General features: G+C 40.6%; 1 pseudogene; it reads right to left on the bottom strand.

Moving 5' to 3' along the window:
• Nucleotides 1-36, bottom strand: part of LOC133664066 (5S ribosomal RNA) — a 119-nt pseudogene extending 83 nt beyond the window's left edge.
• Between the last annotated feature and the right edge of the window lie 15,460 nt (nucleotides 37-15,496).

The raw sequence follows: 15,496 nt of genomic DNA, 5'->3' as shown, positions 1-15,496 counted from the left end.
GAGATCGGGCGTGCTCAGGGTAGTATGGCCTTAAGCCGAGAAATTGGCCTCAAAATCAGATTTATAAATGTGACAAGCTGGTTGACAGGACCTTTCTGCAATGAGCAACGTGAAACAAAAATCACTGCTTGTTTTCTCAGCCTGTCTAACTCTTTGGACTTTTGCACCACTGTTAGCACTGAAGCGCCTTGAGGCACATGTGTCACTGTTGGCGATACTGTAAATCTTGCTATCAATCCCAAACCGAGTCAAAACTAAACAAACACGTTTTGGGTAGAGAGCAGCGTTTTGTTTGGATGAGCAATACGTAGCTGTATTGTCAAGTATGGCAAGTACCTATAGACGTTGTGACAAAAGCAAAAGGGGGCAAGAGCGCCCTATGCTGTGAGCGTCGCCAAAAGCTTACAGCAACTGGTATTCCCAAGCAGTCACCCATCCGAGTACTAACCAGGCCCGACCCAGCTTAGCTTCCAAGATCTGACGAGATCGGGCGGGCGATACTACAAATCTTGCTATTAATCCCAAACCGAGTCAAAACTAAACAAACATGTTTTGGGTGGAGAGCAGCGTTTTGTTTGGCAATATAGTGTATCTTGAAGGACATTTATACTGAGTTTCATTATATGTCAAATTCTAATAATCTGTCAGTAGTTAACATGGAAAATAAATACTTCTGGACTTGCAAATGACAGCCAAGGGACTTCATGTTAGATCCAGCAAGAATAAGTTGACAATGTAAAAAGGAGGTAAGTAAGGTCACTGGCATCTAGTTGGAGCTTTGAAATGATTCATATACACTACATGAGCAGTTTGAAAGTTGAATTAGCAAATGAGTGAATCATTGGTTCCATTATGTGTAATGTAAAACATTCGGAGTGCATGAAGTAAAAGTTTTGTACTGGCTTTTGAAAGACACAAAATATTTGATTTAGCTCATTAGTGGGTTCAATGTGGTGTAAAAATACACAAACATGACACCATCAATAAACTACATGTGAGATTTGGGGAAGAGACCAATAATGTGGTCAGGTGCTTTAAAAGCACCGGTTGGGACTTTAGTAACCATAATGTAATGTTTACAAAATATTAAATTTTTCTCATTTTGAAACAAATTAAATATCAGTACATCATTGTAACAATTAGGCTAATCCAATCCATAGTTTATTCTAATTATTTCAGTGTAGTGATGAATAAAATGTCATCTACATACTGATAGATTTCTTTACATCAAATTTTGTTTGCATTAATTAATCCCATTGATCATATTTTACTTATTTCTATACATTTATTTTCAGCAGTTTTTAAATTTTTTGTATTGACGTATTGTCTCTCCAGCTTCACTTTGGTTTAATACACGCTTTACTTCCGTTGACGTCACCTTGTAGCGGCGTCATTAACTTTAAAGGGGCGCGAATTATTGTGGGCAGGGCCGCAGCTAGATATACTTGAACGTGGGCGATGACAAGTAAGCTAGCTAGATGATGCCAACTATGCTAATTAGAGAGTTTGTTTCGGCGGTCTTAATTGCAACTCAGTGTGGCGTTTAGGCAAGAGAATCAGCGAGTACCTGCTCCTTAAGCAAGCGTTCAACACATTTTTTTAGACCTCTTCGAGTGGGTTTACATAATTCACCCACAAAACTTTTTTTATTGTTGGAAATTTCTAGGACGGGTCGGACAGGTTTTGAGGGGACAGATTTCCGGTGTTGTGTGGCGTTGCTGAGGTTGCCAACCGTCCCTTGAAAAACGGAATTGTCCTGTATTTAGAAACAAAAGTATGCGTTCCGTATTGAGTTGTCAAGGGAAGCACTTTGTCCCGTATTTTTATTAACTGACCAACAGAGTCAATTAATTTGTGTTCATGTCCCAGAGTTGGTTCACCCTGTATAGAGGAAAAATATTAATTTGTGACATCACACACAGAGCAGTTTCGCTACAGCAGCCAACACGCACCAAACAGGCATCTTGTCAGTACAGCAGATAACTAAAGTAAGAGTATAAAAGTTCAAATACAATTGCTCTGGTGTCTATGGTTCCAATAAGCGCAATATTTACATGAGCTTGCTATTTTTGTCACTTGATGCAGTTGGTCCTAGGTCAAGCACACGTCATTCAATGAGGATATTACACATTCACCTTACACCCTTTGATGGGCAAAGAAATAGGGCTTGTGTCATTTCTTCCAGATTAGTGAGCTATGAGTGTGTGTAATGCTATTTAATGACAAATTAAATAATTTCCTTTAATAATTAAGAAAAATTTAAATGTTGCCAGTCAACAAAATAGATATCTCACCTCTCTTTTTGTCAGAGTAGTTCTCATAGTGATGAAAGTTGGAGACCAGGGGCCGTACTTATCAAGCTTCTTAGAGTGCCATTTTACACTTAAGTCCTGAAAATTTGCAAAATTTAGTCCTACTCTCAAACTTAAGAATAAAAGCTTTTTATCAACGTTCTTAAGTCTAAGAATCACTCCTACTCTCCACGATATTTAAGAGACCTTCAGAGGTGTCTTAAGTGGTTAGGAGTTGCCAGCAGGGGATGGCACTGAGGCGAGAGAGACGTGCGCGAACGTTCAGGGAACGGAACAATGTTTTGTTTTTTTTGATGACAAGCAGCTGATCAAACGGTATCGTTTAGACAGAGCGGATACTATTTTTGTCACAGATTTAATACTTTTCGATTCCTTGTTGATTTCTGCATGTGTCTGCAGTGGGCTAGTATATATAGAGCCACCCACACCAGTTTCAAATTAGTTGCCTAATTAATGAATTGGAAAGAAAATGTTATGACAGTAGCGTATGTGTGTGGCCGTGAGGTGAGTGACGTCAGTGAGTGTGTGGGCGATAGAAGAGAGGGAGCGGTAGCGTGAGTACCGGCGGGGACTAGTTTGTTTTGTATTATTTTGTAGTTTATTGTCAAAATATACACTCCCATTGTCCACTTAAATATTTCCAAGATATTTCTTTATTCTTAGACAACGGATTCCCTTCCGTGATTGGTCATTTCTATGGACACAGAAATGACGTCACCTAAAATTCCGTTTACGGCACATAGTAATGTCGTAATTCAGCTCTGAGTGTGACACTTAAGATTCAGTCCTACACTTCGCTGAAAGTGTGAGTAAGACGTTTGATAACTAACTTTTAAGTGCAGCTTTCAGCGAATAATGTATTTACTCTTAAGTCAACTCTTAGCAGACTTCTTAGGAGTAATTCTAAGAAGCTTGATAAGTACGGCCCCTGGGGCCGTATTTATCAAGCGTCTTAGAGTGCCATTTTACACTTAAGTCCTGAAAATTTGCAAAATTTAGTCCTACTCTCAAACTTAAGAATAAAAGCTTTTTATCAACGTTCTTAAGTCTAAGAATCACTCCTACTCTCCACGATATTTAAGAGACCTTCAGAGGTGTCTTAAGTGGTTAGGAGTTGCCAGCAGGGGATGGCACTGAGGCGAGAGACGTGCGCGAACGTTCATCTTTGTTTGATGACGAGCAGCTGATCAAACGGTATCGTTTAGACAGAGCAGGTATTATTTTTGTCACAGATTTAATAATTTTCGATTCCTTGTTGATTTCTGCATGTGGCTGCAGTGGACTAGTATATATAGAGCCACCCACACCAGTTTCAAATTAGTTGCCTAATTAATGAATTGGAAAGAAAATGTTATGAGTGTAGCGTATGTGTGTGTCACACACATACGCTAGGTTACAGCATGTGAGGTGAGTGACGTCAGTGAGTGTGTGGGCGAGAGAGAGAGGGAGCAGTATTGTGAGTGCGAGCGGGGACTAGTTTGTTTTGTGTTGGATTGGCTGTGTGCAAGCAATCAATAAAGCAAGATTTGCAACTAATCGCCGGACTCATCATTCACTCTAAAGTCGTCCGCTGTGGAGACCCACTGTCGGGTAAAGTGAAGGGGTTGCCCCGAGCATACATCCTAGAGAAGTGTCTCCCCTGCCTCTTTGATTACGGTCTGGGAGCAGGAAGCAGGAAAGGTGCAACAAAAAGGAAACATTTATTTTTGATTCATTGCCAATATTGTTTGTTTGTTTTGTATTATTTTGTAGTTTATTGTCAAAATATACACTCCCATTGTCCACTTAAATATTTCTAAGATATTTCTTTATTCTTAGACAAGGGATTCCCTTCCGTGATTGGTCATTTCTATGGACACAGAAATGACTTCACCTAAAATTCCGTTTACAGCACATAGTAATGTCGTAATTCAGCTCTGAGTGTGACACTTAAGACTCAGTCCTACACTTCGCTGAAAGTGTGAGTAAGACGCTTGATAACTAACTTTTAAGTGCAGCTTTCAGCGAAGAATTTATTTACTCTTAAGTCAACTCTTAGCAGACTTCTTAGGAGTAATTCTAAGAAGCTTGATAAGTACGGGGCCGTACTTATCAAGCTTCTTAGAATTTTTTTTTTTGATGACGAGCAGCTGATCAAACGGTATCGTTTAGACAGAGCGGATATTATTTTTGTCACAGATTTAATACTTTTCGATTCCTTGTTGATTTCTGCATGTGTCTGCAGTGGGCTAGTATATATAGAGCCACCCACACCAGTTTCAAATTAGTTGCCTAATTAATGAATTGGAAAGAAAATGTTATGACAGTAGCGTATGTGTGTGGCCGTGAGGTGAGTGACGTCAGTGAGTGTGTGGGCGATAGAAGAGAGGGAGCGGTAGCGTGAGTGCCGGCGGAGACTAGTTTGTTTTGTATTATTTTGTAGTTTATTGTCAAAATATACACTCCCATTGTCCACTTAAATATTTCCAAGATATTTCTTTATTCTTAGACAACGGATTCCCTTCCGTGATTGGTCATTTCTATGGACACAGAAATGACGTCACCTAAAATTCCGTTTACGGCACATAGTAATGTCGTAATTCAGCTCTGAGTGTGACATTTAAGATTCAGTCCTACACTTCGCTGAAAGTGTGAGTAAGACGCTTGATAACTAACTTTTAAGTGCAGCTTTCAGCGAACAATTTATTTACTCTTAAGTCAACTCTTAGCAGACTTCTTAGGAGTAATTCTAAGAAGCTTGATAAGTACGGCCCCTACAAAATAATACAAAACAAACTAGTCCCCGCCGGCACTCACGCTACCGCTCCCTCTCTTCTATCGCCCACACACTCACTGACGTCACTCACCTCACGGCCACACACATACGCTACTGTCATAACATTTTCTTTCCAATTCATTAATTAGGCAACTAATTTGAAACTGGTGTGGGTGGCTCTATATATACTAGCCCACTGCAGACACATGCAGAAATCAACAAGGAATCGAAAAGTATTAAATCTGTGACAAAAATAATATCCGCTCTGTCTAAACGATACCGTTTGATCAGCTGCTCGTCATCAAAAAAAACAAAAACATTGTTCCGTTCCCTGAACGTTCGCGCACGTCTCTCTCGCCTCAGTGCTATCCCCTGCTGGCAACTCCTAACCACTTAAGACACCTCTGAAGGTCTCTTAAATATCGTGGAGAGTAGGAGTGATTCTTAGACTTAAGAACGTTGATAAAAAGCTTTTATTCTTAAGTTTGAGAGTAGGACTAAATTTCGCAAATTCTCAGGACTTAAGTGTAAAATGGCACACTAAGAAGCTTGATAAGTACTTATCAAGCTTCTTAGAGATTCAGTCCTACACTTAAGATTCAGTCCTACACTTCGCTGAAAGTGTGAGTAAGACGCTTGATAACTAACTTTTAAGTGCAGCTTTCAGCGAACAATTTATTTACTCTTAAGTCAACTCTTAGCAGACTTCTTAGGAGTAATTCTAAGAAGCTTGATAAGTACGGCCCCACGATATTTAAGAGACCTTCAGAGGTGTCTTAAGTGGTTAGGAGTTGCCAGCAGGGGATGGCACTGAGGCGAGAGACGTGCGCGAACGTTCATCTTTGTTTGATGACGAGCAGCTGATCAAACGGTATCGTTTAGACAGAGCAGGTATTATTTTTGTCACAGATTTAATAATTTTCGATTCCTTGTTGATTTCTGCAAATGGCTGCAGTGGACTAGTATATATAGAGCCACCCACACCAGTTTCAAATTAGTTGCCTAATTAATGAATTTGAAAGAAAATGTTATGAGAGTAGCGTATGTGTGTGGCACACACATACGCTTGGTTACAGCATGTGAGGTGAGTGACGTCAGTGAGTGTGTGGGCGAGAGAAGAGAGGGAGCGGTATTGTAAATGCGAGCGGGGACTAGTTTGTTTTGTGTTGGATTGGCTGTGTGCAAGCAATCAATAAAGCAAGATTTGCAACTAATCGCCGGACTCATCATTCACTCTAAAGTCGTCCGCTGTGGAGACCCACTGCCGGGTAAAGTGAAGGGTGTTGCCCCGAGCATACATCCTGGAGAAGTGTCTCCCCTGCCTCTTTGTTACGGTCTGGAAGCAGGAAGCAGGAAAGGTGCAACAAAAAGGAAACATTTATTTTTGATTCACTGCCAATATTGTTTGTTTGTTTTGTATTATTTTGTAGTTTATTGTCAAAATATACACTCCCATTGTCCACTTAAATATTTCTAAGATATTTCTTTATTCTTAGACAAGGGATTCCCTTCCGTGATTGGTAATTTCTATGGACACAGAAATTACGTCACCTAAAATTCCGTTTACGGCACATAGTAATGTCTTAATTCAGCTCTGAGTGTGACACTTAAGATTCAGTCCTACACTTCGCTGAAAGTGTGAGTAAGACGCTTGATAACTAACTTTTAAGTGCAGCTTTCAGCAAAGAATTTATTTACTCTTAAGTCAACTCTTAGCAGACTTCTTAGGAGTAATTCTAAGAAGCTTGATAAGTACGGCCCCTGGGGCCGTATTTATCAAGCGTCTTAGAGTGCCATTTTACACTTAAGTCCTGAGAATTTGCGAAATTTAGTCCTACTCTCAAACTTAAGAATAAAAGCTATTTATCAACTTTCTTAAGTCTAAGAATCACTCCTACTCTCCACGATATTTAAGAGACCTTCAGACGTGTCTTAAGTGGTTAGGAGTTGCCAGCGGGGGATGGCACTGAGGCGAGAGAGACGTGTGCGAATGTTCAGGGAGCGGAAGGATGTCCTGGCTTTGTTTGATGACGAGCAGCTGATCAAACGATATCGTTTAGACAGAGCGAGTATTATTTTTGTCACAGATTTAATAATTTTCGATTCCTTGTTGATTTCTGCATGTGGCTGCAGTGGGCTGGTATATATAGAGCCACCCACACCAGTTTCAAATTAGTTGCCTAATTAATGAATTGGAAAGAAAATGTTATGAGAGTAGCGTATGTGTGTGTGTGGCCCTTTAATAGGTGACAGCATGTGAGGTGGGTGACGTCAGTGAGTGTGTGGGCAAGAGAAGAGAGGGAGTGTGGGCGGGGACTAGTTTGTTTTGTGCTGGATTGGCTGTGTGCAAGCAATCAATAAAGCAAGATTTGCAACTAATCGCCGGACTCATCATTCACCATAAAGCCGTCCGCTGTGGAGACCCACTGCCGGGTAAAGTGAAGGGTGTTGCCCCGACCATACATCGGCCCTGGAGAAGTGTCTCCCCTGCGCTCTTCGACTACGGTCTGGGAGCAGGAAGCAGGAAAGGTGCAACAAAAAGGAAACATTTATTTTTGATTCATTGCCAATATTGTTTGTTTTGTATTATTTTGTAGTTTATTGTATATTTTGACAATAAACTACAAAATAATACAAAACAAACTAATATTGGCAACGAATCAAAAATAAATGTTTCCTTTTCTTTCCAATTCATTAAATAGGAAACTAATTTCAAACTGGTGTGGGTGGCTCTATATATATACTAGCCCACTGCAGCCACATGCAGAAATCAACATGGAATCGAAAAGAAAACCAAACTGGCGAGCGTAGGAGACACTGTTGTTAGTAGAACTAGTCGAGGAAAGGAAGGTCATCAGTTCAGCCCGACGCTTACCAGCCATGACAAAAAACAGGCATGGGAAGACATATCAAATCAACTAACCGCCTCTCAAACCTTCAGCCATCGGTCACCAGCTGACTGTGAGAAAAAGTGGTATAACGTTCTCTCGAAAAGCAGAAGTGAAATCGCAGCTTTCAAGGCCTGCTCCATGCGCACTGGTATGTAGTGCTACTTTTTCATTTGCTTGCATGCCACCTTATTCGCTCATATCTAATTAATTCATTTGTATATTCTTACGCAGGCGGAGGACCACCTGGCAAAGATTTGAGCGCAGTTGCAGAAGTTGTGCAGCGCATTCTTGGAGAGGATAACCCCAGCATCTCTGGGTTGGACGGCGGCCAGGATCCAGCTGAGATGAAGCTTGAGTTGCTTTCAAAAGGGTGAGTTCACAAATTATTGCTGTTGCAACCCTATAGGGATATTGCGCTGCAGCCTAGGTGCGTTTTGGTGAGAGATACGTGCGTGATTGTTGTTGGATATGTAGGCTACTGTTAAGTAAATATCTAAAATGTGTTTGTTCACGTCATAACAACAACAACAACAACAACAACAACAACAGGACCATTTCTGATATTTCAGCCATATTCTTTATGTTTCAGTTTGGATCGAGATGCATTAGAGTCTCCTGTGTCCCCGAGCATCTCCGACGCACACTCTCCCTCTGCCTTTGACGCGGTGCAGCCAGGCCCAAGCACTTTGTGTGAGGCAACAGGCAACAATCAAGTGGTGGGTGAAAAAGAAGAAATCAACTTAAGTTTATCACATCTTGAGCATGCCGTCTCTTTTGTTTTTCAGGCCGAGGTGAGTGATCGCGACTCAGCAGAGGAGACGGATGATCTGCAGGCACTGCGGAGACAAAGAATTAAGCTGCAAATTAAAGTGCTGCAGCTCCAAGAGGAGTACTACAGCTTGGCTTTAAAAAAATGAAAAGATACAGAGTGACTAATAAAATTAATTGATAAAAGCCACTGTATCGATGATTTATTGTTCTTACCCAAAGTGGAGGTTGGCGAAGTGTTGTCTGAAGGCTGCCCCATCACATGGATGGATGTTGCCAGGGACGCTCGCGTCTCCATCTCCTCCCTCATCGTCATCAGCGTCTGCTGGTGGGAGTGGGACATTGCGCTCCTTACAAACGTTGCGCAGTATTGCACATGCCATAATGATACGGCACACTCTGTCTGGAGTGTGCCGTATTTCTGAATGCAGTACATGAAATCTGCGTTTCCACTGGCCAATCCCCCTCTCCACCACACTTCGTGTGCTTTTGTGTGCCCTGTGATAAGAATGAACCCTCCTATTAAACCATATATGATGTATATGTTTTTAATTTAAAACAATTAGGCATTTTGTTTGGCTTACCTATTATAGTTAATTTGTGCTCGTGTCTGTGGCATCTGAAAAGAATATCCTTTATCCCCAATTAGGTGACATCCAGGTGGCACAATGTGCCTCTCAAAAAGCTGCTTCAGACCACTTTCATTTAGTATCCGTGCGTCATGGGTGGACCCAGGCCACTTGGGTACCACATCCAAGATTTTATAGTCTGCATCGAACACTACTTGCGTGTTGATGCTGTGGTACCTCTTCCTATTAACAAACACACTCTTGTCCACACTTGGAGCGATGATCCTTACATGTGTACCATCGATTGCCCCGACCACTCCAGGGAAGCCAGCTACCTGCATGAATGCAGTTTGCTTCTGCTGAATTATCCGGGGTGTAGTTGGAAAGTCAATGAAACACATGACGAGGTGAGGAGCAGTAAGGGCCATTATTGTTTCCATAACAATTCTGCTTACTGATGGTTGTGATGGCTCCAAATCATCAGCGTTACCTGTTGCATTTTCCCAGTGGCGAGACATCGAAGCATTGTGATGACCTTTAGTTCTGCTGTGAATGCTCTGCTGCGTGAATTTGCTGATGAGATGACGCCCCTTATTAAATCTGTGACAAAAATTATACTCGCTCTGTCTAAACGATACCGTTTGATCAGCTGCTCGTCATCAAACAAAGCCAGGACATCCTTCCGCTCCCTGAACGTTCGCGCACGTCTCTCTCGCCTCAGTGCCATCCCCTGCTGGCAACTCCTAACCACTTAGGACACCTCTGAAGGTCTCTTAAATATCGTGGAGAGTAGGAGTGATTCTTAGACTTAAGACAGTTGATAAATAGCTTTTATTCTTAAGTTTGAGATTAGGACTAAATTTTGCAAATTCTCAGGACTTAAGTGTAAAATGGCACTCTAAGACGCTTTATAAATACGGCCCCTGCTCTATCATAAAGCTGCACACTGAATTTAGTCTGTTTTAAGTTGAGCAGGATAGACTTCTGTTAAGCAGGAAATATTTCAATTGAAGACAAAATATTGTATTCTGTTAATTTAGTGATTTTTCACATAAAATGTTAAACAATTAGTTTCCCATGTATTCATATGAATTCAAAACCTTGCATCTAATTGAATTCTTGTTGGAGTCAAATAATATAAAAATATGTAAATTGTCAGACATCAGGTCATACAATCCACAATGGTTGAATGGAAGAAACTCTTTAATATCTTACACAAGAGTCCAGTTGCCTCCATTCAACCTTTGTGGATAGTTTAAAACTAATTTCCCAGAAATATAAAAATGCCAAAAAAATTAGGTCGACCTATTATAAGGTGTCCCTTATTCTTTTTTCAGGGAGTTGGCAACCCTAGTCAATGCGCTGAGAAGCCATGAAAGTATAGATACTGCTCGATTGCTGATAAGAAAACAAAGTCTGAACATCGTTAACACAATTAGCTCCATCTTTTGGCACTCCTTTCTCGATGACCATGCTCTCACGATACAATGTTTCATTTAAAAACGTGGACATGAAATTTTGACACAAAAGTTAACGTTTAAAAAACGCAGATTTCCGCAAATCCACAGACATTTCCACTGAAATTTGGTATTCATCCAATACAAAGTAGGTAGAGGAGCAGGCTGATTTTCAGGATAATCATATTTATAACTTTAATCACAATTATGATCAGACAAAAACACAGGAGGCGGTGTAACAATATCAATTAAATATTTCCTTCTTTGCTCTGATATTTTCCTAAGTTTGTAAACAATTAAAATGTTGTGTTTGGGTTGCACGGTTTAGCAGTTGTTGATTCTTAATGCAGGTAAAATGATCATTTATTCTCCAAATGCAAAGCAAAATAACGCAGAAGGTTGTGCCACTGTGAACCTTGAGGCTAAATTAGTATAGCAAAATATAGACAATTGAAATAGTAGCCCACATCAACAGTCACATGTAGCGAACAAGACTGCCAAACTGAATGAACAGTGAGGCAGGTATATATAGCTCTCTGATTAGTGATCAAGAGCAGGTGAGCATCTTGACCAGTAATCAGAGGCAGGTGCAAGGAATCTGTGTCCATGGAAACTAACTTAACTAAAGAGGGTGCTTAAAACAGAAATAGACAATAAACTAAGGATAATAAAAACTAAACATAACTTGACCCGGGCAACACAAAAAGATGACTAAAGATTTTATGATATCAATATCAATCTAATCACTTTAGTATCAACTATTTACTAATACTATACTTGCTATTGTTATTTTTGATATTTGTATTGATCCACCCAACTCTGTTAACATGCAAGAGTTTTACCTCCGCTTAGCATGATTTATTCTAGGATTGGGCAATTAATCGAATTTCAAAATATACATTTACAAAATAAATGTTGTTTTCGCTCAGAATATTATTCAAAAAGCTCTATCGTTGGACTATTTAAAATATTTTATATCTTAAAACCCTAAAACAAATATTAACATACATAATATTAACAAATTGACGAAAGGCACATCATACCCCAGAGTCAACTTGTCAGGTACTTTGGCCCTCTTAAAACCGCTCTGGCCTGACAATCTTCCTTGAACTTGGCCTCCTTAATGTCTTCTCAATCAGAAAAGGTATCACATTGCGAGTAACCCGCATGGCTGCGGCGATTGTGACGTAGTGATGGGATCGGCAGTTCTTTTGACTGTACTGAATCACTAGAATCAGTTCCTTAAATTGATTCGTTCAAAAAATTTGTTTACTGACAGTGACTGACAACGCCACACGGTGGCCGCAGTTCATTACGTGTACCGAATCTCTTCTGCAGTTCTTTTGACGGTACGGATCACTAGAATCAGTGACTGACAACGCCACACGGTGGCCAGTTCAGTACGTGTACCGAATCTCTTCTGCAGTTCTTTTGACAGTACGGATCACTAGAATCAGTGACTGACAACGCCACACGGTGGCCAGTTCAATACGTGTACCGAATCTCTTCTGCAGTTCTTTTGACAGTACGGATCACTAGAATCAGTGACTGACAACGCCACACGGTGGCCAGTACAGTACGTGTACCGAATCACTTCTGCAGCAGCAGTACAGTTTAATTGCAAATCAGCATTATTATAATGATGATGATAGCTACTAAACAACAACAACAACAACAACAGTTGCAGTAGAATGGATAATAATAATAATAATAATATGAATCAGAATTGATCCCCAAGGAGAAATTTATTTTTGTTACAATAACTGTGTAAATAATAGCCTATGTATGTTTACATACATTAGTTATTATTTTTATTTTAAATCTTCTCAAAACAGCCTGCCCTACACGTTACCCTCCGCCCCTCCCCCTCGCGTCACTGCTGCTCAGCCTGCACTGATTTTCTTTAACTTTATGTGTTGAGATAATGGGGACGTGTGTTTGTTTTCATGTGGCTTGAGTCAACATTAGCCGTTAGCTTGGAGAATGAATGGAGAACAAATGCCAATGGCATGAAACATATCCCCGCGACGGGGGGAGAATCACTCGCGGCATTGGGGCAAGCAGAGCAGAGAGCGAGAGCGTTGACGTTCACTGAGTGATTCATGTCGTTAATCCGCGGTGAACGAATCGTTCGCTCAGTCCCTCCCCCCGCCCTCTCATTGGCTGTGTCGTTCACCGACGTCGAGGGTTCAGTGAGTCACAGAATGCGCCAGTTCCACTCATACCGGCATGGTCGCGGCGGAGCTCAACTGAACTGAGAAAGGAACGAATCAGTTCATGAAGTGATTCGGTTCAGTACGTTCACTCAAATGATTCGTTCTTTCGAACGAATCGTTCGCGAACGACACAACACTATTGTGACGCCAAGATGCAGGAAACAGGAGAACGACGTGCAGGTAAGAGTCTTTATTATACTCAAACAAGGAGGAGAAGTCATGCATCCAGCAAAACGTCCCTAACATAGTCAATCCTCGAGCTCTGACGAACAGGCGAGGCAGGCATAAATAGCCACCTGATTGGCAACTGCAACCAGGTGTGCCAAACTGCCAATCAGGGACAGGTGAAGGGAAACGAGCGCTCAGGGAGACATGCAGGGAAGAGGAACAAAAATAAGAGCACAGACAGGAAACAAACACCAAACAAGGAACCACTTCCAGAAGTGAAGTGACAGATCGTCACACACATCTCAGGACATTAGCTGTAAGACAATAGCATTAAAATCAGGTATGAATAATTTGACAAAAAGACGTGTGTTTATAGGGCTGGCCGATACAACTGAACACTTTATTATGATATGTTTTTATATTGGTCGATATCGATAATTATTGACATTTTTATGACTTATGGAAAATATGGACCTGGAGAAAAACATAATAAATAAAAATAAATAAACATTTTCATTTCAAATGTAACCTTCCTGATTATATTTCCCTCAGCTATCAAGGGAGAAAGGAAATTAAATATCAATACCAGCATGGAAAACAATCAATCAATGTAAACTAAATTCTCAAATCACAAACATTTAAAAATAACCCTTTTAAGGGTGAAAATACAAGGAATATGCAAGAAATGCTTAATAAAGTGTAACAAAATAGTGCAATGTGTGAAAATGTAAACTTAGAGAAACCTGAGAAGAACAAGTATTTGCAGGTTTAGTGCCAGGAAGTTACCGTATATATTTTCCGGACCATAGAGCGCACCGCCGATGAGAGGGTCTATTCATGCCTATTTTCATACAAAAGGCGCACCGGGGTAATTTTATGATTTTTTTCTACATTTAAAACACTTCCTTGGTGGTCTACATACCATGTAATAGTGGTTCTTTGGTCAAAATGTTGCATAAATTATGTTTTGCAGACCATCTTCAAGTCACTTTCTGACCTTCGCTTCAGGATGCGCCGTTTTGTTGGCGGCAATGTTCCCTCTAATTGTTCATGTGTGTGAGCAAACACAAAAACTCCCTGAGCATTCAGTGGAGCACATGTGAGCAACATCACACGTGGCAATACCAGCAGCACACCTGTCTCAAACCAATCTTTTATAATAACACTCAAATGACATTTTGTAATATTAGTGATTTGGCCCACTTGTAATGAAAATAAAAGAAATCTTGTTTTTCATAAGCTATGGATTAGTATTGTACAGTATGTCTGGGTGGGGGTCCTGCTTTGGAAATCATTTGTACCCCTTTCAGAGATCACATTTAGTTCTCCTTAAACATCCTCATGTTGCACAATGAAATGTAAGCATAGGATGAAGTGTGCATTCCTGTAACTTTCTCTAGTAACAGCATTCCATGATTAATATCAATAAATTAACATTAATAATAAATGACAGTAGAATAAGCACACGTATGACTGAGGAGTCATAGTGTGGTGTTTGAGTTGTCCGACTTTTTGTGTGGCCATAAACGCACTAGTGGCTTGGTGCGATACGTGTTGGTGACAGATGACAAGTCGGTTTTGGCCTGGTTTGTACGGCAGAAAATGACTAGTTTTTCGAGATAGAAGTTTTTTACTCGTGTTTTGGTGTGGTTATGGCCGAATATAAACAGTTTTGCTCAATAAAGTGATCGATATAATTCCTGTCCTCGAAGCATCTCGATAGACATTACAATAATTGAACGGTGTTCAATTGAATGGTGTTGACGAACACCGTTAGGGCCGCTTGTTGTCACTGTCACTCAGAGTCGCATTGCAAAATTACACAGAATAAATTTGTTTATTTTGTTTAGAATTCAGATGGGATATATTTGCTGTGCGCAGAGGACGCTTGAGCAGTGCGCAATTGCGCAGGTGCGCACCTTAGAGGGAACGTTGGTTGGCGGTATTATTTACGTGGCTCCGCTTCGACAGCGTCTTCTCCCCGTCATCTAGCGTGCGAGGACGGGAGTCGAAGAAGCGTCAAAAGATGGAGCTAACTGTTTAATGACATTCAGACTTTATTTAGGTCAACAACAGAGCAGAATCTCCTCATCCCTGGCTCATTAGTGCAACAACTCCAAAAATGAGTCCCGTAAAAAACTGTCCGGCTGAAAGTCTCTAATAACTAAAGTTCCGTGGGTGAATTATGTAAACCCACTACACAGGCAGTTTTTAGCGTTTTCATAGCAAGCCTACTGACGGATATAAATTAGAACTGTATGCTACTTTATATTAGAAATGCCAACAGGGGAGGATGAATGCCCCATAACAAGAAGATAGAGAAAAAGAAGAATACAACACGGACTCCAATGGCGGACGTG

This window comes from Entelurus aequoreus, linkage group LG13, assembly GCF_033978785.1.
Source record: "Entelurus aequoreus isolate RoL-2023_Sb linkage group LG13, RoL_Eaeq_v1.1, whole genome shotgun sequence".
Taxonomy (NCBI): Eukaryota; Metazoa; Chordata; class Actinopteri; order Syngnathiformes; family Syngnathidae; genus Entelurus; species Entelurus aequoreus.
Note: the sequence above shows the minus strand (reverse complement) of the source record. Positions and strands in the feature narration are given on the sequence as shown.